Here is a 24,778-nt window from a genome sequence, read left to right as displayed (position 1 = left end):
CAGAGAGACCTGAAGAGAACACTCAGTGAGATAAATGTCAGAGTAGCAGCCATGTTAGTCTGTCTCCGCAAAAAGAATAGGAGAACTTGTGGCACCTTAGAGACTAACAAATTTATTTGAACATAAGCTTTCTTTGGCTACAGCCCACTTCATCAGATGCATAGAATGGAACATACAATAAGATATATATACGTACAGAGAACATAAAAGGTGGAAGTTGCCATACCAACTCTAAGAGGCTAATTAAGATGAGCTATTATCAGCAGGAGAAAAAAAACTTTTGTATTGATAATCAAGATGGCCCATTTCAGACAGCTGACAAAAAGGTGTGAGGATACTTAACATGGGGAAATAGATTCAATTTGTGTAATGACCCAGCCACTCCCAGTCTCTATTCAAGCCAAAGTTAATGGTACCTTTGGGTGCCTCCTATGCTGCAGATTGGCATGTCAAGCCAAGTCCCTTCACTTCTCCCTACATTAGCTTCAAAGTAGGAACTTTTAGGCCATTTCCTGCCTCCAGCTGGTAGATGCACTCCTCACAGCCCATTGACTACCACCTTCTCTCCAGTCCTACACGGAGGAGCTGTGAGGAAGGCAGAGCTGGTAATTGACTGGCAGCAAGGAATGGCCAGGAAGTCTCCTTGTGCCCTTCAACTGTGCCTTCCTTAAAAAATGAAGGGAATTTGCTGCAAAAACTTGCTAGCCATGCCCTGCAGACAATTCTGCTCCTTTTGAGTGATGTCTCAACCAATACCTCAGCAATCATAGGCCTGTATCCTTCTGGAGCATGTTGTTTTTTCTTAAGGATAGGTGAAGTTTGGTTTGGTCCCAATGCTTACTGCCAGCATCAAGCAATGCTAAGGGAGTGTGCAAGACATTATCTTAACTCTGTAAAAAGCAACAGAGTCCAGTAGAGTAGCTAGTGGGGTGCAGTGGAAGCAGCCGCTTCCCCTCAGGACATTTAAGAGTCCTGTGGCACCTTATAGACTAACAGATGTATTGGAGCATAAGCTTTCATGGGTTAATATGAAGTGGGTGTTCACCCCCAAAAGCTTATGCTCCAATACATCTGTTTGTCTATAAGGTGCCACAGGACTCTTTGTTGCTTTTTACAAATCCAGACTAACACGGCTACTCTTCTGGTATCTTAACTCTGCATTTCTTGGTTTTCAGATGTTAAAGTTAATTCTAGAATGGCCCAAGGTAGTGTTAGACAACCTGAACTCGAGATTAACAAAGTTTTTAGTAATGAATTATAGGTCTATTGCAAGTACCAGTATGACACTTGGTTAGATAACATCATTTTTTCTCCCCTTTCTGTCCATTGGACCCTAAAAAAGACAGAAGAGGAGAGCCAGGGATGTCTGTCTTGAAACTGGAAGCCAATCCCAGAGCCTAGTGGGAGATCAAAGCCTTGTCACTAGCTTGACCACACATTCATTGAGTGAAAGAAGTCAGGCCTACTTTGCTGTGAAATCATCTTCCTCTGCTGGAGTCTGCACTTAGATAAATGTCCCCGCATTAACTACACTTGGTTCATATTTAAAAGGTTCCTCCATCATGCAACAACCATAAAGGCTAGAAACACAGCTTTTCTTCATGAAAGCTAAGATTCTGACTCATCACAAGACTGGGAGGCAAAGCCCAAGGTACATGTCTATAGGGCCTCAATTCTGCTGAAGGGCATATCTCAACACTACTGAGAGACCAGCAAGGCCTGTAGGATCTTATTTTGAAGATCTACACAGCCTGTGGTGACAACTCCTTCATTCTCAGCTCTCCAGAGGCTTGTAGGAGGACCAGAGAAGAAAAATATTACTTCCTCCCTCTTCCAATTCAAGCCATGGTTCTGGCTGGTTGGATCAGAGCCAGCATAGGGCAGCATACCAGAATCAGTTTATGCCAGGCTACCAGGGGTATGCTGTACAGGAGCCTGAAATTAGGCCCGGTGTCAGATGCAAACGAAACCTTGGCAGGGTATGTCTTAGAAAGCAGACTGGAGCATCCTGACAGCCCAAGTCCTGTCCCTAGGCAGAACAGGCCCCAAGAGGAGCAGGGAATGAGGCAGCACACTAGGGACCACGAGCTCCAAACTCGCTTCCACCACCAGGGGCTTTTCCGTCCTTCACTCAGCAAGATCCAGCGGGAGACAACCCAGCTCCTCAGCCCACGCCCCGGAACACGGCCTGCTGCGGGCACCCTCAGGTGAGTGCGGAGAGCGCGCCAGGAAGGCGCGAGCCCTTCGCCCCAGCCCCACGCACGCGGCCCGGCAGACTCCACTACGCCCCTTTGCACACGCTCCGCCCACCAGCTGGCACCCTGGAAGAGGAATTCCAGCGGGCGGGGCATGGGAAGAGCGAGTCTAAGGACCCCCACGCTCTTTCCTGTCTTCCAGTCCCAGGGGCAGCGCCCGCTAACCCCGCCCATTGCTAAACTGGGACAAACACCGGCGAACCTTGACGCCTTACGCGCCTTAGGCCAGCGTGCGCGCACACTACTCCCGTGCACGGGGGCGCACGGGCACAGAGCGTTCTGCGCATGTCCACGGTTTTCGCGCGAAAGTGGTGTGCGGCGCCCCGCCCCCGAGTGCCGCGCTCAGACGGAGGCGGGGCCGATCGACCAGTTCGGGAGGGGGTAGTGGCGGCGCGCGGCCAGCAGGGGGTGCTCGGGCTCCGGCGCGCGGCGGCGGCTGCGCCATTGGCGGGTCGGAAATGCCGCCAGATGGCGGTTTAGGATTGCGGCTCCGCTGAGCGCGGTCCCCGCGAACGCCACCGCCCCGGCCCCGGCCTGGCTCCGGCCCGCACCCACCTAGACCCCACGCGCCAGCCGTAGCGCAGGCTCCAGGGGCGCTGCCCGGCCCGAGGTGAGCGGGGCGCGCGCGGGGGGGACGACTCTAAGGCGCCGATCCAAGATGGAGGCGCGGGGGGCGGGGGCAGCGGGTTGGGGCCGCTCGCTCGGTCTCCGCGGCGGCTGGGCCGGGAGCTGGCGCTGCCCGTGCGGGGAGGGGAGGAGAGAGAAGAGGAGGCGGGGCGGTGCGGCTCCTGCCGGAGCAGCGGGTCCCCCGGGCGGGGCGATCGCCGCCATCTCATTGTCTCCGGCGGGGCTGCCGGGGGCGCCGGGCTGGCAGAGCGGCCTCTCCTGCCGCCGGGCCTGGGCCTTAGCGGCGGTGCGGGGATAAGGTCCCCCTGCCCTGCGTTGGGCCAGGCCCGCTGTTACCTCAGCAACCCCTAAAGCTGCGATGTGTTGCGGGTGGTGGGAACGCGAGCGGGGTTGGCGGCTCTGTCATGGGGGGGGCACGGTACGGTAGTCTGAGGGAAGGGACAGCGGGGAACGACGGTCCTGTGACCTGGGGTGGGCGGTGGGGGCACGAGCAGGGTTGGTGGCTCTCTGACTTGAGGCGAGACTGAAGAGTGCCAGTGGGGTGTTTGGCGGTGCTGTGCCCTGGGGCAGGCTGTGGGGTCAAAAGCGCTGTGAACTGGGCTGGGCTGTGTATGGCGGGGGTACAGCGCTGTCACTTGGCTGGGGCGGGTGATGGGGGCTGTAATGCGTTCAGCCGGGGCAGGCTACAGATAGTGGGAGCGCAGGCAAGTTGCACTGCTTTCTGTGCTGGGTGATAGGGGTGGGGTTAGTGGCACTGTGATTTGGGGTTGGTGGCAGTGCTGGGATCTGGGTGAGAGATGGGCAATGGTATAATTGGCTGCACTGAGTTGCAGAGAGAGGTGGGCAATAGGAGTGGGGTTGGGCAGTGGTGTGAGCTGTGAAGCAGTTTGGTAAGCAGGGGTGGGATTGAAGGTGCTGTGACATGGATTGGGAAGTGGGTTGCAGTAGTGGGTTGGTGGTTCTGTGACTGGAAGGGGGATGTGGGTGGTTAGCAGGAGCAGGGTCTTGGGCAGTGCTGTGACCAGGGGATGAAGGGGCAGGTGGGTAGTAAGGGAGGAAGGTGTGCAGTGGAAGCAAGATTGGCAGCAAACCTGGGCAGGGATGTGGGCCACAGTAGCAATGGTGTTGGGATATCTGGTAGGTGGATAGCAGCAGCAGCAGTGGTTGGAGGAAGACATAGAAAGCAATAACCTGGGGTGGTTGGGGTTAAGAATCATTGGCAGCCTCAATGTGACTTAGAGGGGGCAAGTGGGGCATATCTCTGGCGGGGTTGACACTTGGGAGGGATGTAGGGGCTAAGAGTGTCATCAGAGCTTTGACCTGTGTGGATTGGATGGAGGTGTAGTGATTTGTATGTCTGAGAAGTGGCAGCAATGGCATTATAACTTGGTGGCACTGTGACCTGTGGGAACAATTGATTGGCAGTGGTAGCGGCAATATGGTGAGCTGGACAGGGAAGGGGGGAGGTGGACAGCAGGGCATGCCCTGTGACTTGGTGGTGAAGTGAGAAGGAATAACACTGATGCTGTGGCCTTATGGTGTGATGGGCAGAAGCTGTACTGGTGGTGCTGTGACCCATTGGGATAGGAGGTTTATTGGAAGCAGCAATGATAATGGTGACCATTGTGGTGGTGGGGGGTGAGCAGTGGTGCTGTGACTGGAGGTGGGTTATGGACCATTGTGGCTTTGTGACTTGGGAAGCAGGGTGCAACCATCAACACTTCTAGCACAGTACCCAGTGAGGTAGGTTGGAGGCAGTATCAGTAGCTTTATGGCCTGGGAGCAAAAGAAAACATTGGGACTGGGAGCACTGAGATCCGAAGGTGAGGAAGGGGCAGGAGCAAGGTGACATGGTGTTAGCAGCGGGAAGAGGTGATGCTGTGACCTGGCAGAAAGCATGAAAGCAGCATAATGATGAGGAAGGGGAACAGCAGCAGCAGTGTGGTGGTCTGTGGATGAGACGATAAGGGCTGATGAGGCAGGGTAACTCATTATGTTTCCAACAATTGTTTTTATTTCTCTGTGATTGCCTTGCACCACTCAAACTTCCGTCACTCCCTGGTAATCTGCAGGGATTCCACCTCTCCACCCCTGCTTGTTTTAATGGATGGGAGACCTTTGGCCTCTGACAGGCGAAATGTGAAGTAGTTTGAATTATAATTGCAATATAATTATTTATGGTTTGAATTATGTACTACAGATAAATTCTGTCTCTGAAATTAGGGGAGGCAGGGATAGATGAAGGCCTGAGTACATAGGCAATAGATCTTGCTTTTTCCACTTTCCAATATTGCAGTAAGGTAGCTGTTGGAGGTAAAGCCTTGTCTAGACTAGAGTTACCTGGGTTGTTCTTAACTTGAGTTGTGTATCTGAGGGTATGGCTACACTTGCAGCCGTACAGCGCTGCTGCGGGAGCGCTCCTGCGGCAGCGCTTTGAAGTGCGAGTGTGGTCGCGGCGCCAGCGCTGGGAGAGAGCTCTCCCAGCGCTGCAGGTACTCCACCTCCCCATGGGGATTAGCTTACAGCGCTGAGAGCCGTGCTCCCAGCTCTGGGGCAGTGTTTACACTGGCGCTTTACAGCGCTGTAACTTGCTGCGCTCAGGGGGGTGTTTTTTCACACCCCTGAGCGAGAAAGTTGCAGCACTGTAAAGCACCAGTGTAGCCAAGGCCTCAATTATAATAAGATAATGGATCACATCTACACACAGTAGTCATGTGTCTAAAACTTTAGTCTTTCTTTGTATATTGGTGCATCATTCATTCATGTTAGGGTCAATGATTTATGCATTCCAGAATTCCTGGGCCAAGCTGATTTTCCATGGCCTTTTGAGAGGTCTCATTTGTTCATTTGCGGATTGTAGATGGCTAGATGACTTTAATAAATGATCTCAGGAATTCACTGGTCGAGAAGGCTGTACCCTTATCAGCTACCTGGTTGTGAGCACCTTTCCTTGCCTGGGAGCTTGGATTCCTCACTTGAATGCCTCTTGCTGCACTTTCCGGCATCTTATTTTTTCTCCAGCCAATGAGAGGTCTCAGTGAGGGTGTCCTGAGTAGATTGCTGATCCAGGAATGGCAATCCAAACAAGTGTGAATTATAGGTGACCAAGCTGCAGGAGATACTTCTCAGTTATTATGATTTCTTGTATTGATTAATGAACCGCAGTAGATTGAGTGGTGGTTCTGGGCCTAGCCCTCAAACATATTGTTGAGACTATTGGTTCTGGCGACCTTGGATGACCAGTAGTGAGTGCAGGCTTTCAGATGAACAAGGCCACATTTTCGAAGTTGTCTGAGGAGTCCATCAGGCTCAGATGACAAGGCCTCAATATCAGGTCAGATGGGTGTGTGTTACCCTTTAGTAAGAGTCAGATGTTGCAAGTTTCCTATCTGTTGGGAATAAGTTTGGGGTTGGTAGGTTCATTATAGGTGCCCTAGTCTGTGGGGTTTATTTGGCTATAAAAGTGTTGGGCTGTAGACATGTTGTGAAGGCGGCTGATGTCCCTGAAATCATTGAGGTGTTCTTGCAGCTGGGATTTCCAAACTGTACAGGAGCTATACATGCCCATAATCTGCTGTCCACAAAGTGCAAATGAGTACATTAATAAAAAGGGCTATTACTCAATTGTGATTCAGGTGTTTTAGGCCTTTAGGAGTGTTTTATGGGTATAAATACTGTAAGTACTTTCAAAGTGCAGGACACCAGGATGCTTGTGAGCAGGCAGGAATGCTTTTCTGAAGAACAACATATACATCAATGTTCCCACTACTGTTCTTGGGGATTTTATTACCTACTGTTTCCTGGGGTCATTACGAGACTTAGCCTGACTCAAGGCAGCCAGATAGAAGACGTAACTACAACCTTGGCAGATGGATTGAAAGTGCTTCTGGATGGCTCAAGACTTGATGGAGAAGCTTACTTAATCATAATTACTGGTCACTACAAAATGTTCTTGCGGTGATAGGAACGTGTTTCTGCATATTTGACTTTTTCATCAGAGTAGTTGGCAAATGCAAATGCCTTACAGGCAGCTTTCAGCCAGCCCGAAAGCAGACTACTGACTCATGGGTTTAGCACCAGGTGAACTTTGGAAATTTGTATGGAGACTATCAATGCACTTTATGATTGGGAATGCATTTGCAATTACTATGGATTTTGTTGGGAACTGTCTCATGTTTCAAGCAGTAATGGCAATACATTTATGGATGATATATACTGTATGATATTACTTGTGCATTGTCAATAAATGTATTTGTGCAGAGGCCTCCTCAAAGAATAGGGAGGCCTATTCTGGGGATTCACCAACTGTTTAGATTGCAGTGGTGGAATCTTTTAGTAGCAATGATCATTGGAGCATTCTTGTTCTTCTTTTCCCTTACAGTTCTGAACATTTGGAACTGAGTGCCTCTGTTCCTTCCAACTGTGGTAGTAGACTGACTAGAAACCTCATTGTGTCCTTCAGAATGGATTGTTTCCAGTGCTGCTGCCATGTTTCTAATATACTCAGTTTTTAAATTTTATTTGTTTGTTGTTTTTACCAAAGATTTTTGGTAGATTTTGGTGGGAATGCCTAACTGTTTTTTTTAGGAGCCTAAATCTCATTTTCAAAAGAGATTTAGGCTCTGAAATCAGGAATTGAAACACTTAGTGCAGCAGTGCCTAAATACCTTAAAAAAATTTGGGCCTGAGTGGAGATCTGTGGTTCACACGTTATAACTGAAAATTAAGGAACAAGAGTTGAAGGTGTGCTTCTTTCCCTGCCACTTTTCTTGCTTCATATCCACAGGTGCAAGGTTTGACCTGCTTGGGGAAGGTCATTTGCCTTCTTGTTGCTCTATGTGTAGTGCCTTCACCCCAGGAGCAGAAAGGAACATCAGAATTGCCTCTAGGCTGTGCTATTGCAGAAAGCATTAGTGGCTAAATTTTCTGGCTCTGATATGCAGAAATCCACAAGTTCTGGGATACCAGTCTTAGTTCTGACCATTGAAGGGGCTAAGAAGTCTGACCATGTCTTGTTGCAGATATCTGCTTCCTTGACTGAAGCTACACCAAATGTTCCAGTAACTATGAATCCACAAAAATAGCTGTGACCAAGCACAAATGCTTGGTCTCTGCTGAAAAAAACAATCCTTGAGAGCATATCTCGAAGAATCTGGCTTTCCCATTTCTGCTCACTGAAGTGCAAAAGCATTCTCATAAGGCTCTGACTTCTAAAGACCTTTGAAACCTCCTGATAAACCTGTAATTCACCTGATGCTTCCCTGAAGTCAGCAGATTTTACTAGATGCATGGTTACCATGATGGCTCAGATTCATCACATAGAGTTCCTTGAACTCCTTCGTTCAGATCTGCGTTTGGATTGGGGTCCCCCATTACAGCACTGGATAAGTTTCCATCAGTGCCCAAAGATAGAGGAAAGAAGTGTAAGGCATTGGAGCCAGTTCTTCTTTCTCTTTCTCCAGGAAGGAAAAAAATCTTACAAAGTTAAATCTGTTTCCTTAGCTATGCAAACCTCCCCCTAAGACCTCAACTGATTCTCCAAGGAAATATGTTTGAGCTTTTGAACTTTGCAGTTACCCAAGCTGCTTTGGATTCACATTCAGGTTGGCAATCAAACCATAACTGTTCTGATGCCTTTCTTTGCTCTCTTCCCAGGGAATAGATCAGGGAACCTAGAGAGCATTGTCAAAACTATTGTTTCCATCTCTTCAGACCGTGAGATCACCCTCTCTCCCCCAGGGATTATGTTGGGGAGTTACCCACTGGTAGGACTGGGAGGTACCACCTGGGCAATGTGATTGTATTGGCCTTCACTGACTCTGTCAGAGGGTGGAGATGGATGGCAGGAGAGAGATCACTATGTATTAGCCTAATTTTAAGAGGTCTGAAGAAAAGTAACTTCAAAGGGAAGCTTCTCCCAGGATTTGGTACAAATGTCATGTACCAAATCTGTTCTGTCCAGATCTATCACAATCATTGGTACTTAGGGAACCATCTCCTTTTACTAGTCCCACACATACCATCTGAAGAGGAAGCAGAACATCTTATTGAGTGTCTGAATGCAGACAGAGCTACTGATGTTTAAACTTCACTGGATGACTGTTTGGGTGCAACATCATCTTCCTCTCCTTCCAAAGATATGCTTCAATGTCATGAACTCATAGGAAGGATGACTACCTTAAAAATCCTTTCAGTGACATCAGAGAAAACTACACACCCAGTTTTTGATGTTTTGGTTTCATCATCTAGGAGTCTTTCCTCTTAGACAGTTTATTACAGCCAGTGACAAATACTCACTTAAACCCTGCATCTTGGCAACTTCTAAAAAAGGAGACAGGTTGTACCAACTGTCTCTTAAGGGCGTTCCACGCCTATAATTCTCAAAATTCACTAGTGGTGGGATCTGCAGCTCAAAGGGAGCTAATGGGACTCAAGTACACTTTGCAGTCTCTGACAGAGAAGGTAAGACACTAGATGCTCTGGGCATTAAAATAGCTAGTTATCAGGCAGTGATGTCCTATTACTAATATCATTTATAGGAGAAAATAGCACTGTTTCCCCAGTTGCTGCCAGAAGATCAGAGCAAGCTGGTCAAAGCATTGATTACTGAAGGTTGTTTGGTTGCTAACCACACCCTGAAATATTTCTTCAATGCTTCTGATCTAGCATCTAAAGCTGTAGAACCCTCAGTTACTTTGATGTGCTACTTGTGGCTATGTTCATCTGGACTTCTTTTGGAAGTAAGAACCTGGAGAGAGACTTCGTTTTTGATGGTGAAGGGCTGCTTAACTGTAAAAGAGTAACTCCTATAGAAATTAAAAGATACAAGTCTACAACAAGGTCTAGGGATTTCACAACATTCTCGGAAGAGATTTGGTGTACCAGTGTTTTGTTACTAGAGACAATCTCTGCTTCCTGTTCCTTTCAGGGAAATACCAGCAACGATCACCTGCTCAACTTCAACAGACACACAAACCCTACAAACTTTTAAGTGAAAAGGTAGATCTGCCTCATCTACCTTTGCACTGGCCTCTTGGTTTGACAGGATTCATGAAAACACCAGGTAGGATTTAAACCTGCAAACAGCCTCTTTTTCACTTGGAAACAGTCTCTCACTTATTAGAGCCTGGGAGTACTGTCACCACAGACTTGTGAATCTTGGAGATTAACAGGGTTACTCTATTCAGTTTGACACTAGCATTTTGTTCAACTCCTGCTTCATCATCCCTCTTCAGGGATCCTTCTCATGAGAACTTGCTAAGATCAGAAGTTGGTTCACTACTAGAGTTAGTGCCATGAGATTTAGTTCCTGAAGATTTTTGGGGAAGGAATTTTATTGCCGGTACTTTTTGATCCCAGAGGATGTCTTCAACTCAATGTAGACCTTTGGAAGTTCAGTTCTATCATCAGAAGATTCAGGTTTCTCATTCTTACTATAGCTTCAGCCATCACATTGTTGTCAAGTATCAGGGCTTAGCCGTGTTAGTCCATATCCACAAAACAACAAGGAGTCTGATGGCACTTTGAAGACTAAGATTGGGTTTGGGTTCTCTATTTGCAAGATGCTTATTTACACATCTCAGTCAGATATTTGCATTGAAAATACTTGAATACTTGTTGTGGGCGAGATGATCAACACACGGTCCTAACATTTGGTATGTCTATGATACCTCAAGTGTTCACAAACCTTTTTCAGCAGTACAGGCACAATTGAGATGTCAGGATACCCATATCCTGACTTGAATGTTTAGCACATCATGGTATCCTAATAGAATAATCTGGAGCAAAAGCTGTATTATAAATACATACCTCATTCAAAATACTTGGTTTCAAAATAAATTGGACAAAGTCACACAATTGAGAATTGCCAATAAAAGTCATGATCTGGGTTGGAGCTCTCAAGAAGGCAGTGCTTTCCTTCTGGAAGAAAGATATTTGAAAATCTTTATAGCACTTAAAAGTGGAACTGGAGAACTCATGTCATACAGTGATTGATGTTCTTTCTTACACCATTTGCGTTATGATGTCTGTGATGTACACAACAATATGCATATCTAAAGATGAGCTCTGTCCGTTGGCTAGCAAAATGCTATTTATCACCTACAGATGGCATGTTTATGAAATTGATATTCCACTATTGAGAGATGTATCCCTCATATGTTGGGCTCTTGAGCCCTTTCTTCCTCAGCTGTAGGGTGGAGTGGTTCAAGTATTGACTATAATGTTTTATGTCAACAGACAAGGTGAGGCACATTCTGGCCAGCTGTGCAGAGTTGTATAGCCCCGTGGGAGTTGGGAGTTGTACCAAACTAATCTTAAATAACTCTACACCTTGCAGGCATGAGCAATATATTGGAAGACTAGCTGGGCAGACATTTACACAGTCAACATGACAGGTCATTCAAGAATTGTTAGTGAACAATATTTCCCTCTGGGGGAATGTTTGGCAAGATGTATTTCCAGATGCTAGAGGTTTTGCTTTACAGTAGGAGGAGACAACCAGTTCATCTTGGATATAGTCTTTCTAGCCTGTGTGGGTAGATCGCATCTATGCATTCTTCCAATTCCTCTGATTCAGAGTTCTCAGGAAAAATCAAACACAAAACCAGGGCCGCTGTTATTGTCCCAGGCTGGGTAAGAACACAGTGATTCTCAGATCTGCTGTGACTATCACAAGGTCTGCAGCAATTCCCGACCTGTTGACTCAACAGAGAGTTCAAATTTGCTAGCAGTACACAGACTCTCTCCACTTCACAGCATGAACTATTGGACTTTGACAGATTTAAAATTTTTTATTAAAGTTAATGTTTAAAATTAAATATACACAAGTTAAGAGGGAAGGTACTGTACATCTGGGGTCAGGCTTGAGTTACAGGTATCAATTGCAAGGATGAAGAGATACATACATATCACCTAGCCAGCATAGACCCAAATTGGGATGCAAGAGTTTTTAAAGTGTCAGTGGATAAGTGGGCTCATGGACTGTGTAAGGAGTTCAAGTCGGTATCGGTGTAGCGAATAAGTACATGGGTGGGGTGCGTCCCTCGGTTCGTCAGGGAAGGAAGTGGGTTATTTCCCTGGTCGGCGGTCTCAATTACTTAATGTGGTATTGATGATGTCCTGTGATGTGTTCCGTATAAATACTACACTTAACCACAGCTCCAAAAGCCGAGGAGAGCAATGGCAGTAAATATTCCACATTATTTTATGTAGTGGCTACTGTGAACTACAGCAGTATTCTTGAGTTGCCAAAGTGAAAAAGGGAACAAATGTTGCAGGCAGTTGGACAAAATTCAGCACCAGTTGCAGCTGAATTTTTTATCTGTTCGATAACACCAGACTGCTGGAGGAAAGGCATAGGTAAGAGTTCTGTTTGAGATGAGATGTGCAGGGAGGAGGAGGAGGCAGCAGAGGCTGGCTTAGCTTTCCACACAATTTACTTGATCCCTTGGAGAATGTGCTTAGTGAAAAGTTTTCTCACATTTTTTCACAGGAATAGGCAAAGATAAGATCTAAAATTAACAAGCTTTTAAGGTAAAGTCTGTTACAAGTACTTGCAGAATGCAATACCTCCTTTTTCCCCATCACCACCACTGTCCCTAAATTAGTGGTTCCCAAACTGGGGTTCGCAAAATGTTACAGGGGGTTGTCAGGGTGGGGGGGGATTCCCTAATGGCGGACAGAGCTGTCTCTAGGGACCCCGGACAGCATGGGACCAGCAGCCTGGAACCCCTGGACTTCCAAGAGCTAAGCAGATCAAAGCAAGCATATCTATCACACTGAGGAGATTTAAACTTCAAGACTCCTCATAAGAAATGGAAAAGGAGGTGGATATTTTTTGCTGTTTTTAAAATGAAATAGGCAGCTTGTATTGTTTTTAAAATGATTAAGCTTTGTTGTAATGTGTGTTGTTTGCCTGCACTGCTCAAGACCTGAATGCTTATGTAGGAAGAACTCTTTGAGTTGGCTTCTTAAATACCTTCATGCTGTTTCGCATCTGATACTCCTTGATGGAACATAGGAGCCTTGTCTTATGGAACATAGGAGCCTTGTCTTATAACAGGCTTATTCAAAGTGATACAAGCTACGAAAGTGAGTGCTTGGAAAAGTGTTGCCGTTTTCATAATGTAATAAAAAATACTGTAATGATAAATAATAATTAATAGTGTGTAATAATCATGTCATAAAAAACAATTTTATGTTTCCAAGATAACTGCTTTTATAATTTATATGCAGGTAAAAGAGAGAATCCCTGGAAATATTCATTTTTTAGGAAGGGGTTCGCGAGACTTGACATTTTAGTGAAAGGGGATCACAGGTTGTTTAAGTTTGTGAACCAATGCCCTAAATGCATGTGTGTGTTCAACGTCTTTGTATGTGTTTCTATTTTTTTCAGTGTGTGGTTTATGCTTTGCTTTATGGAGGAAAACGGTTTCCCTGTATTGCATTTTTGCCAGCATATGCTGTTAGTACTATTTACTGACACAGTGATACATGTGAGCTGTATGTGAATTAGCGTTTTCTTATATGGCTAATGAATTATGACTTGCTGTTTGCATGTATACCAGTTGAAATCTGCCCGTTACTGTCTTAACAATAAAAATACACTTGGTTAAGCATCAGACATTGTGTTTGTGTGCACTTTTCTGTCCCCTCCTCCCCCCCTTGTCATTTATCAGGAACATGTCTATGTGCAAGGGCAAGGATTGGGGGTGGGAAAAGCAGGGAGGGAAGAAGGTGAAGGGACACAACATTTTTGCTGTAAAATGTAACGTCTGCAATAGTAAAGTCATTTACAAGCCTGAGAAAGGTGTGTTCTCAACATTTTTGAAGTCTAGATCTACCTCCAGTGATGTGTGTGTTTGAAAGTTCCTAGAAGAGGTCCTGGGATTTTTGTCAGCATTTTCCCAGGCCATGAAGTTTCAGCTTTGGTGGGCCCTGTTTCAGTGGTATCAGCCACAGTGTTCTGTGACTCCAAGCTTGGAGTCATTCTTGTCCCGTTTTAGTAGAATGGTGGTCCTTACTGTCCATAGTATGTTCTGGGATTATGTTAGGGCATATACTAATTATATGGTCCATTTAATCATAAAATTGAAAGTGAATAAGGTCACTTCCATATTTGGCCTTATCCTTAGCTTTATGGCAGGTATCTTTCAGGCACCTTATCTCCTCCCTGAATTGGTCTCCCATCTAGTGTATCTCCATTTGGATGAGCAGCTTTGCAATGCCATTATAATAGGCTTTTATTCTTATTACTGGTAACAAATTTATGCACTGATGGCACCTCACTCCAAAAGTTTACTGGTACTTTTTATGACTGCCTCTGGCCGGAAGGCAATCTGTAATGCCTTTTGCTAGCCATGTATTGGAATCCAGGACCTTATACTCATAGACTTAAAGACTTTAAGGTCAGAAGGGACCGTTATGATCATCTAGTCTGACCTCCTGCACAATGCAGGCCACAGAATCTATCTCACTCGTGTAACAAACCCCTAACCTATGTCAGAGTTATTGAAGTCCTCAAAACGTGGTTGAAAGACCTCAAGGTTCAGAGAATCCTCCAGCAGGTGACCCGTGTCCCACGCTGCAGCGGAAGGCGTAAAACCTCCAGGGCATCTGCCAGTCTGCCCTGGAGGAAGATTCCTTCCCAACTCCAGATATGGCAATCAGTTAAACCCTGAGCATGTGGGCAAGACTCAGCAGCCAGACACCTAGGAAAGAATTCTCTCTAGTGACTCAGATTCCACCCCATCTAATGGAAAGAAAAGTTGTTCAATGTAAACAGCTCACAAGAAAAGGCCCATAACAATGTACTGGACCACTGATTTGTAGTTTCTAGATCAGGGGTGGGCAAACTTTTCGGCCTGAGGACCTCATCTGGGTATGGAAATTGTATGGCGGGCCATGAATGCCCAGTGTGGGAGGGAGACTCTCTGGTGTTTAGCATGCGGGGTGGGGGAGCTCTATAAGGGATGTTACCGAGATGTGGGGAGGGGAGACTAATGGGGTGTGTGTGTATGGGGGCTCTAGAGGGGTGGTACTGGGGATTTCTAGGGGCCCTACCAACAGTGACACCAAGGCGGCCGTACCAGGCACAGCCATGGGAAGAGGCACCCTAGCTGGGACAGGTGTGGCCCTTGGGCAGTGTTGAGGCTCTCAAGGGTGGGGCCATAGGAGACTGGGAGGGGATTGGGTGTGCTGTTGCATTGGAGGGAGGGCTGCTGCAAAGGGTTGGGGGTTCTGATCCTGGAAACAGCGCGGTGAAATCATGCCTGCAGAGTGTGACTCTGTGTGCAGGAAGATGGTGGACTTGTCAGTCAGGGGCTGGGGAGCGCTGGGCAGGCGGAGCGGGGCGAGCACCCGACCCCTATCTGATGGGCCGCCAGCAACCCATGGGCCATGGTTTGCCCACCCCTGTTCTAGACTCTGTGACCTCTTGACCATGGAGAACTGGAAGGGAAGCAGATGGTTAGGCATCCTCACTGGTCATTTTGAAGGACTGATTTAGAGATATTTTAATCCTGCACTGACCTGGAGGTACACTGACACACTGAGCCTAACACAGGGCTAAAGCCTAGGCTTTGACTTGGATTAGCTGACAATTTGTAGTTTATCAAGCTCACAATTTAGAGATTTGGGAATGTGATCAAAGGGTGAATTAAAGTTGAGGGAATCACTGAGCTATACAACCATAAATCCTAGTTTAGATGAGACCCTAGTTTGAAAGAGAAATGAACCTGAAGGTTGCCAGATCCTTTTCCCATGTCATGCTGCAAGCTCCATGCAATGGGGCAGCTGTGTCAATCCAAAACTGTCTCTCCACTCCTTTCAGCTGCATCTTTCAACAGGTTGCTTGTGTTGCATACCACCATCCTTTCTCCAAATCAGTTTTGATATGTGGGCTCTCCATTAAGTCAAACTCTTAACAAAGGATGCAGAAGGAGGGTGACACCACTGTCCCAGCTTAGTTTAACTAGAATACCGCTGTTTTCCTAACAGGTCTTTGTGTCTAATCTTATCAACAGAATGCAGCAGCCCCTCCCTTCTAACAGGAAATTAAGGTAAAGGGACTGAGATGTTAAAATAAAAAGAATCAAAAAAGATATTAAAATTAAAGGTTAAAAAATGGACATCTGAATATCTTGTGATGTTTTAAGTCACTTCTGCGTATGTTTTACACATTTTAATTACAAGAGTCCTTTTTTGCCACAGGATTCCTAAGGCCTGATTTTTAGTTCCTTTTCCACTATCTGCACTTCCTTTTTTTAACCAGTTTAAGTGTATGTTCTTCGAATGTTACCTCGAAAGTATGTTTGCTTTGATATACTTGTAAACTACAGGATGGTTTACTTGATCTTCAAAGTTCATAGTGTCACTGAGATTTAATCTTGAAAGTGTCATAGCTTACTAAATCAGGGGTTCTCGAACTGGGGGTCAGGACCCCTCAGGGGGTCGTGAGGTTATTACATGGGGGAGTCTTGAGCTCTCAACCTCCACCACAATCCCCATTTGCCTCCAGCATTTATAATAGTGTTAAATATATTAAAAAGTGTGTTTAATTTATTAGGGGAGTTGCACTCAGAGACTTGCTGTGTGAAAGTGGTCACCAGTAAAAAAAAAAAGTTTGAGACCCACTGTGCTAAATTCTATTACTCTTGGATATATTTTCTTTTGCCGGGAGAGTAAACTAACATTAATTTTTATCCATTACCTCAAGTAGATGAGATGAGTAGATTTTGTGCATAAGTAGCTAAAATGTCATGAGAACTAGTGATGACCAATGGCTTTGCTGCTCAAGTACTGTAAGAAAAGATTTTTCTGTAGTAAATGAGATCATCTGTAAATATGTGAGAATTGGTTTACATTAAACTCAAATCCTGAACATATTTCAACAAAATTCCTCTTATATTGTGTATTTGCTTCCTGCAGAAGTTTTCGTTTTCTTTTATTACTGGAAAAATCTATCCCCTGGCTGCTAACGTTACTGACGTATTGATTTTGAGTCTCCTGTAAAGAGACTTCGTGAAGATGGTGATAGGTTTCATAGCAGTACTTATTTCTACAGTGTCATAATTGTACGTTGAGCTTGATATCCATAAGACAGGGTCCTGCAATGCATGAGGTTATTACTCAGTAAGACAGGAAAGGCAGACACAAGAGGAAAACACATGGGGAAAACAGTGCAAGGGAAGGTGCCCAAACCCTGCAATAGACTGCTGCATGGGAAGTGTGGATGTGAATGTGCATATAGATTCTGTTTAGCATTTGGCAAAAGTACAGAGTTTGTAAGTGTAATCACTTTGTCTGACAATACAGACAAAAGACAACTGTAAATGCAGTGAAGAAACCCTATTCCAGTGATAAACCATTGTGCGCTGATTCCATACAATAGTTGTCAGGGTAGACAAACTAAACTATTACATTGAATACCCGTGGCACATTGTATGCAATGTGGACGCAGATGCTGAAATCTTGTATTACCTACATGATCATTGTGCAGACGGAAAAACAGGCCTCCATTGATGCTGCAAGTGATGGATTCCTTATTTCTGTGGTGGAAAGCTGCTGCTTCGCTTCAGCATGTAGAAAACCAAGAAGTTAGGCACACCCGTATCACTGTCTCAGTGGGGACAGAACACCTATTTTACATCTGGAATCAAGCCAGGAATTGGGTCTTGCAAAAGTACAAGCTACCCTGTGTATGGATAGGGCAAAACAAAAAGAGACTTTACAAGGGACTGTGAGTGTGTTAACTTGGTTTGGAAAGTTCATAGATAATCTAATTGATAAAACAGTGCATATGAGAAGATTACTGAGCTGAGTGAAACAGTCAAAATGAAAAAAATATTACAGTACTCATCTATGAATTTTCATGGCAATATTTTAATGTTTTTTGACATATAAAAAGTTCCTTGCATGCGTCTAAAAATGGACTAGGTGTAGTACTGCTGCAAAGGAAAGACCGACTGGGGACCTGTAGTATAGGCATTCAGAGCCTTCCCAAACACAGAACGCAGATATATGCAATTCGGAAAGGACACTCTGGTAATCACCTTTGATTGCTAAGCTTTCGACAGCTATGTCAGTTGATTGTGACTGAAACTGATCGCAAGCTGTTGCTAATTGTTTGTTTCAAGAATCTATTGCAAGCATCACAAGTTTCAAAGCATCTTACTGAACTTAAAAAAATGATTGATTTCAATCAAGGAAATCTATTTAATTGTCCAATATTTGGGACGAATCATCCCATTGAGATCAAGATCCAGAAACTGAGGGTATGTCTACACTACGGGATTATTCTGATTTTACATAAACCGGTTTTATAAAACAGATTGTATAAAGTCGAGTGCACGCGGCCACATTAAGCACATTAATTCGGTGGTGTGCGCCCAAGTACCAGGGCTAGTGTCGATTTCTGGAGCGTTGCATTGTGGGTAGCTATCCCGTAGCTATCCCATAGTTCCCACAATCTCCCCTGCCCATTGGAATTCTGGGTTGAGATCCCAATGCAGAAGCAGTGTCGCGGGTGATTCTGGGTAAATGTCGTCACTCAATCCGTCCTCCGTGAAAGCAACGGCAGACAATCATTTCGCGCCCTTTTTCCCTGGATTGCCCTGGCCTGACGCCAGAGCATGGCAACCCTGGAGCCCGTTTTGCCTTATCACTGTCACAGTTTGTGTATTGGATGCTGATGATAGACGTGGTACTGCAGTGCTACACAGCAGCATTCATTTGCCTTTGCAAGGTAGCAGAGACGGTTACCATCCCTGTTGCACCGTCTGCCATTGTAAATTGGCGATGATGGTTATCAGTCGTTTTGTACCGTCTGCTGCTGTCATGGATGCTCCTGGCTGGCCTTGCTGAGGTTGGCCGGGGGCACAAAGACAAAAATGGGAATGGCTCCCCGGGTCATTTCCTTTTTTGTTTTGTCTAAAAATAGAGTCAGTCCTGCCTAGAATATGGGGCAAGTGTACTAGAGAAGCAGAGAGCACAACCGCTTCGTGTCAGTGCCCCAGAGATCCCGCAGAAATAATGAGCCGCATGCCATTCTAGGGGGTGCCTCTGCAACAACCCCACCCGTTGATTCCCTCCTCCCCCAACTCTCTTGGGCTACCCTTGCAGTGTCCCTCCATTTGTGTGATGAAATAATAAAGAATGCAGGAATAAGAAGCACTGACTTTTTAGCGAGATAAAATGAGGAGGAGGAAGCCTCCAGCTGCTATGATAGTCCGGGCAGTACAGAATCTTTTCTTTAGACATGAAAGGGGTCAGGGGGCTGATAGAGCTCAGCCTCCAGTTGCTATGATGAGGACGGTTACTAGCCGTTCTGTACCATCTGCCGAGAATGACTGGGAGTCATTCCCATTTTTACCCAGGTGCCCCCGGCCGCCTCACTGAGGTCAGCCAGGAGCACTCACAGACTGATGATGACAATGGATAGCAGTCATATTGTACTGTCTGCCGCCGGGAAGGAGATGCTGGTGTTCAGCGCTGCATCACCCCGTCTACCAGCAGTATGCAGTAGACATAGGGTGACATTGAAAAAAGGTGAGAAACATTTTTTCCCCTTTTCGGGGGTGGGGGAAGGGTGTAAATTGATGACATATATCCTGAAACACCCGGGAAGATGTTTTTGACCCTTCAGGCATTGGGAGCTCAGCCAAGAATGCAAATGCTTTTCGGAGACTGCGGGGACTGTGGGATAGCTGGAGTCCTCAGTCTCCCCCCCTGCTCCCCATGAGCGTCCGTTTGATTCTTTGGCTTTCCATTACGCTTGTCACACAGCACTGTGTTGTGGACTCTGTATCATAGCCTGGAGATTTTTTCAAATGCTTTGTAATTTCGTCTTCTGTAACGGAGCTGTGATAGAACAGATTTGTCTCCCCATACAGCGATCAGATCCAGTATCTCCCCTACGGTCCATGCTGGAGCTCTTTTTGGATTTGGGACTGCATGGCCACCCGTGCTGATCAGAGCTCCATGCTGGGCAAGCAGGAAATTAAATTCAGAAGTTCGTGGGGCTTTTCCTGTCTACCTGGCCAGTGCATCCGAGTTCAGATCGCTTTCCAGAGCGATCACAATGGTGCACTGTGGGATACTGCCCAGAGGCCAGTACTGTCGATTTGCGGCCACACTAACCCTAATCCGACATGGCAGTACCGATTTCAGCGCTACTCCACTCGTTGGGGAGGAGTACAGAAATCGATTTAAAGAGTCCTTTATATTGATATAAAGGGCTTCATTGTGTGGATGGGTGCAGGGTTAAATCGGTTTAACGCTGCTAAATTCGGTTTAAACGCGTAGTGTGGACCAGGCCTGAATCTGATGTCATCAACATCAACTGGGTAGAGTACTCAGGTGCTATCTCACCTCACCTGGGAAAAGCAACAGGTGATAGAGAACAGGATGAGACACTGCAGTCCGTGATATATGCTGTACTTCTCAGATGGAAAAAAGCATCTAAGTACTATGCACATCAGAGGCAAAAGCTCTCTGTGGTAGATGGTGTTCTCCTTAAAGGTAGGTAAGTGGTGAAAGGTAGAGGTGTTGGTCCATCTTCTTTGGGGAGAGGGGACTGTATAGTTTGGCTGGCTTCCACCTCCATAGAAGGGGTACCAATCTCCATGGGAACAGGCTGGCTAGAGTAGTCAGGAGGGGGTTAAACTAGTAGCAAAGGGAGAGGATAAAAAGAGGGAAGATATGAGCACTTGAGATGATCAAATTAATTAACCAAAACACATGAAGAGAAGAAATTCTTGAATTGCCTTACACCAATGGTAGACAGCTGGATAACAGACAAGAGAAATTGATGTTGCTCATTTATCAGCATAAATTTGATCTAGTTTGTATTACTGAAACCTGGTGGGATGATTCACACAATTGGAATGTTAACCTATTTAGGAAGGATCAGGAAGGCAAAGGGGAGGGAAAGTGATGCTTTGTCAAAAAAATGGCATTACCTGTTTGAGTCAATCTTTGAATAGTTATGGATCAGTGTCCTAACAGATACAGCACTAGATGGGATACTAGCTGGTGTTTGTCTGCTACAGACCGTCAGATCACACTCGGAACCAGGATGACTGTCTCCTTATGCACCTCTTTCTAATATATCAGGGAGGGAACCCTGCATGACATTGGAGGGCTTCAGTTTGAGTGACATATGCCTGATATCTCATGCGGACAGTATTAAAGCATCCTTGGAATTTCTAAACATTATAGATGACAATTGCCTTATTCAAAAATAGTGGCAGTCAACACCAGGGAATTTTTTTTATTAGCTATGTCTTGTCCTACCAGATAAAGAGGAACTGATCACAAAACTAAAAATTAATGGTAGCTTAGGTGCAAGTGATCATGATTTGATCAGATGTATAATATGCAGAATAAATCCAGAACAGTCTTTATATATATTCTTGATGTTTTCATAGGTCCAGTTTCACAAAACTGAAAACAATTATGAGCTAAATCAGTCAGGAGGAAGAATGTAATCAGAAAAATGAATGATAATTGAGGATCATTTAAGAACATCTTACTAAGATGCTCAAGAAGCCAGAATCCCACAATCAAGGAAGAAGGCCATGCTAGTTAAAAACTGACCTGGTTTAGAGGGGAAGTGAAAGCAGCTATTTAAAAAACAAACAAACAAAAAGGAACAAAGGGGAAATTATTATTAATGAATATAAATCAAAAGCTAGAAATTGTAGAAAATTCATAAGGGAAGTAAAGGGACACCAAGAAAAATCTATGGCCAGCAGAGTTCAGGACAATAATGAGGATTTTTCAGAATATATTAGGAACAAAAAGAATCCTGACAGTGGTGTTGGTCCTTCTACTAGATGGAAATGGTAGAATTGTCAATAATAATGCAAAAAAGGCAGAAATATTCAGCAAATATTGCTGTTCTTTATTTGGGGGAGAAAACAGATTGTGTAGTCTTGTCATATGATAACTTTATAGGTAACTCAATCTTTCTGATCCACTAGTATCTCAGGGGGATGTTAAACAGCTGCTATTAAAGATAGACATTTTTAGTTCAGCAGGTCCAGATGACTTGCACCCAGGAGTCTTGGAGCAGCGGGGAAGTTCTGGAAGAGTGAAAGAAAACTAATGTTGGGTCAGTTTTTAAAAGAATAAATGGGATGACCAGGATAGTTAGATAATGGAGTGGTTGATATGGGACTCTCTTCTTTAATAAACAATTAAAGGAGAGTGCCAGTCAGCATGGGTTTATGGAAAATAGACTCTGTCAAACTACCCTGGTACCTTTTTTCATGAGATTACAAATTTAGTTGATAAGGGTAATAATGTTGACATAATGTATTTAGACTTCTCTAAGGTGTTTGACTTGGTAAAGCATGATATTTTGATTAAAAATGAGAACTGTATAAAATTAAAATGCATGTTAACTGGATTATAAACTGGCTAACTGTTAGGTCTCAATTGTAATTGTAAATGGGGAGTTGTCATGGAGTAGGTGCATTTCCAGTGGAGTCCCACTGGGATCAGTTCTTGTCCTTATGCTATTTAACGTTTTTATCAGTGACTGGGAAGAAACATAAAATCATCATTGATAAAATTTGCAGATGACACAAAATTGGGGGAGTAGTAAATAATGAAAAGAAAAGGCCACTGATCCAGAATGATCTGGATCACTGGGTAAATTCGGTGCATGCAGATAATGTTAATTTTAGTATGGCTAAAAGTAAACATATACATCTAGGAACAAAGAATGTAGGCCATATTTACAGGATAAGGAGACTCTATCCTGGGAAACAGTCACTTTGAAAGATTTAGGGGGCTGTGGTGGATGATCAGGTACTCCTGTTGTGACACTATAGCCGAAAAGAGTTAAGGCTATACTAGGATGCATAAACAGGGGACTCTAGAGGAGGAATAGAGGTTATTTTATTTGTCACTAGTGTGACCTCTGCTGAGCACTATGTCCGATTCTGGTGCCCTCTATTCAAGAAGGATGTTGATGAATTGGAGAGGGTTCATAGAAGAGCCACAAGAATGATTAAAGCTATAGGAAACATGCCTTCTAGTGATAGACTGAGCTCTTTGAGTCTATTTTAGTTGAACAAAGAGAAGTCTAAAAAGTGACTTGATATAGTCTGTAAGTATTTACCTGGGGAACAGATATTCAATAGTGGGCTCTTCAGTCTAGCAGAGAAAGGTATAGCATGATCCAATGGTTGGAAGCTGAAGCTAGACAAATTCAGACTGCAAATAAGCCATAATTTTATTACAATGAGCTTATTTAACCATTGGAACAACGTACCAAGGTTTGTGATGGATTCAGCATCCGTGACCATTTTTAAATCAAGATTGGATGTTTTTCTAAAAGAGATGCCGTGGGAATTGTTTGGGAGAAGTTCTATGCCCTGTGTTATACAGAGGTTAGGCTAGATGATCAAAATGGTCCCTTCTGGTCTTGGACTCTGTGAATCTGTGTAGGCACTTTGTGACCCAGTTAAACTAGGGAAAAAAGTAGCTTACTGAAAAAGGGTACTTGAGGGGATGGTGAAGTGCAAAAGCAGGACAAGCAGTAATATATTGGCCTGGTATGATCAAAGATATCATTTATAAGGTAAATATTTCAACCACATGCCAAATGTATAGACCACCTGTAGGTAGGGAACCATAATCAAGTTATAGACACATGAGTTAGAGTCTGGGATCCAGATGAGGTGGACATTTTTTGAAATTATTGTGCCATTATTGATGCATATTCAGACTGTCCAGAAGTGGCTCAACTAATTGTGGAAACCCCCACTGGCTTTCGGAGAAATAGTACAGCTTGGTTATCTATCTGTCTATCTATCTCCCTCTTCCCCTCCTCCCCCACCCACTGGCAGAGTAATTAGACTTGCTTGGTAATGATGTGTCAGATATAGCAATGTCAAAACAACAAGAAGCAGTTGCACCTCTGAGTCCATCAACTGACTGGCCTGCTGCAACTTCCAGAAAAACTGTGACAGAATGATTTAATGGCCCCTCCTCCCCCTCCATTCCACCAGAGACTTAGATTGATTTGTGGAATTAATTTGTTCATATAGATGATAGAGAATTTTAATTTTTTTTATAAAAGTGTGGCACAGGTGCTATTGTTACGTACAGGTGTTGAGTGTGCCTGAATAATTCTGAGTTACTCTTCACATACCAATGCCTGGCTCTGACTGCTGAGCAGAACAAAGAGTTGGTTGCTTCAGCTTAGGAACAGACTTCTTTTTTTGTACCATTAGTTGGTTGTAAAGTTATAAAGGATCTTATTTAACACAAGCTCTTCTTATGTTAATGTGGAGAACATCACAGATTACATCTTAATAGAAACTGTGTCATATGGATAGCCTCCCCTCCCACTTATGGTCACACAGAAACTATCCTTGTTCTCTCGTCTGCAACTGTATAATGTCCCTCTGGGAGGAGGAGAAGTTTTTATGTAGGAAAGTATTTTTACTTGTCTTCCAGTGTAATTCAAGCAGTTGGAAATGAAAGCTAGCATCCTGTGACTAAGCAGCTGTGTGGACCAAAAACCAGTGGTCTGAGGAGTAGAGTCGTCTTCAGATTAGTTTTTGGACCCTCTGTGATCTTTTAGAAAACTATTCAAGCATAAAAACTTTAAGGCTGTGTGGTGGTTTTTAAAGGAATGAAAGGTTAAATTCTGGAGAAATTGCTGTCTTAGTTGCCTTCTTCCTGCAACTTGCCACTGGGAGGAAATCCTGAGTTGAGACCTACTTGCTCTGCAATTTCTTTAATGTTTAGTTTACCTTCTTAGTTTTTCTAACAAAATAATTGTTTAGCTTTATATGACTTTTTAAAATATATGTTTAAATCCTTAGACTTTAAAATTTTCCATTCTGTGACTCATTTAATGAGATCATCATCCCTCTGAA

At 44.6% G+C, this 24,778-nt stretch overlaps 1 protein-coding gene across 4 annotated transcripts in view; it reads left to right on the top strand.

The window, feature by feature from the left end:
• The first annotated feature begins 2,712 nt into the window (after positions 1-2,712).
• Positions 2,713-24,778, top strand: part of STAG1 (stromal antigen 1) — a 357,281-nt gene continuing 335,215 nt past the window's right edge. For 3 of the 4 annotated variants that reach the window (XM_050965354.1, XM_050965355.1, XM_050965352.1), the window contains exon 1: positions 2,713-2,865. The gene's annotated coding sequence lies outside the window, so the exon portion shown is untranslated. Of the gene's footprint in view, positions 2,866-9,810; positions 9,946-24,778 lie in introns of all 4 variants that reach the window. The other variant, XM_050965353.1, reaches the window with a different exon arrangement.

This window comes from Gopherus flavomarginatus, chromosome 8, assembly GCF_025201925.1.
Source record: "Gopherus flavomarginatus isolate rGopFla2 chromosome 8, rGopFla2.mat.asm, whole genome shotgun sequence".
Classification (NCBI taxonomy): Eukaryota; Metazoa; Chordata; order Testudines; family Testudinidae; genus Gopherus; species Gopherus flavomarginatus.
Note: the sequence above shows the minus strand (reverse complement) of the source record. Positions and strands in the feature narration are given on the sequence as shown.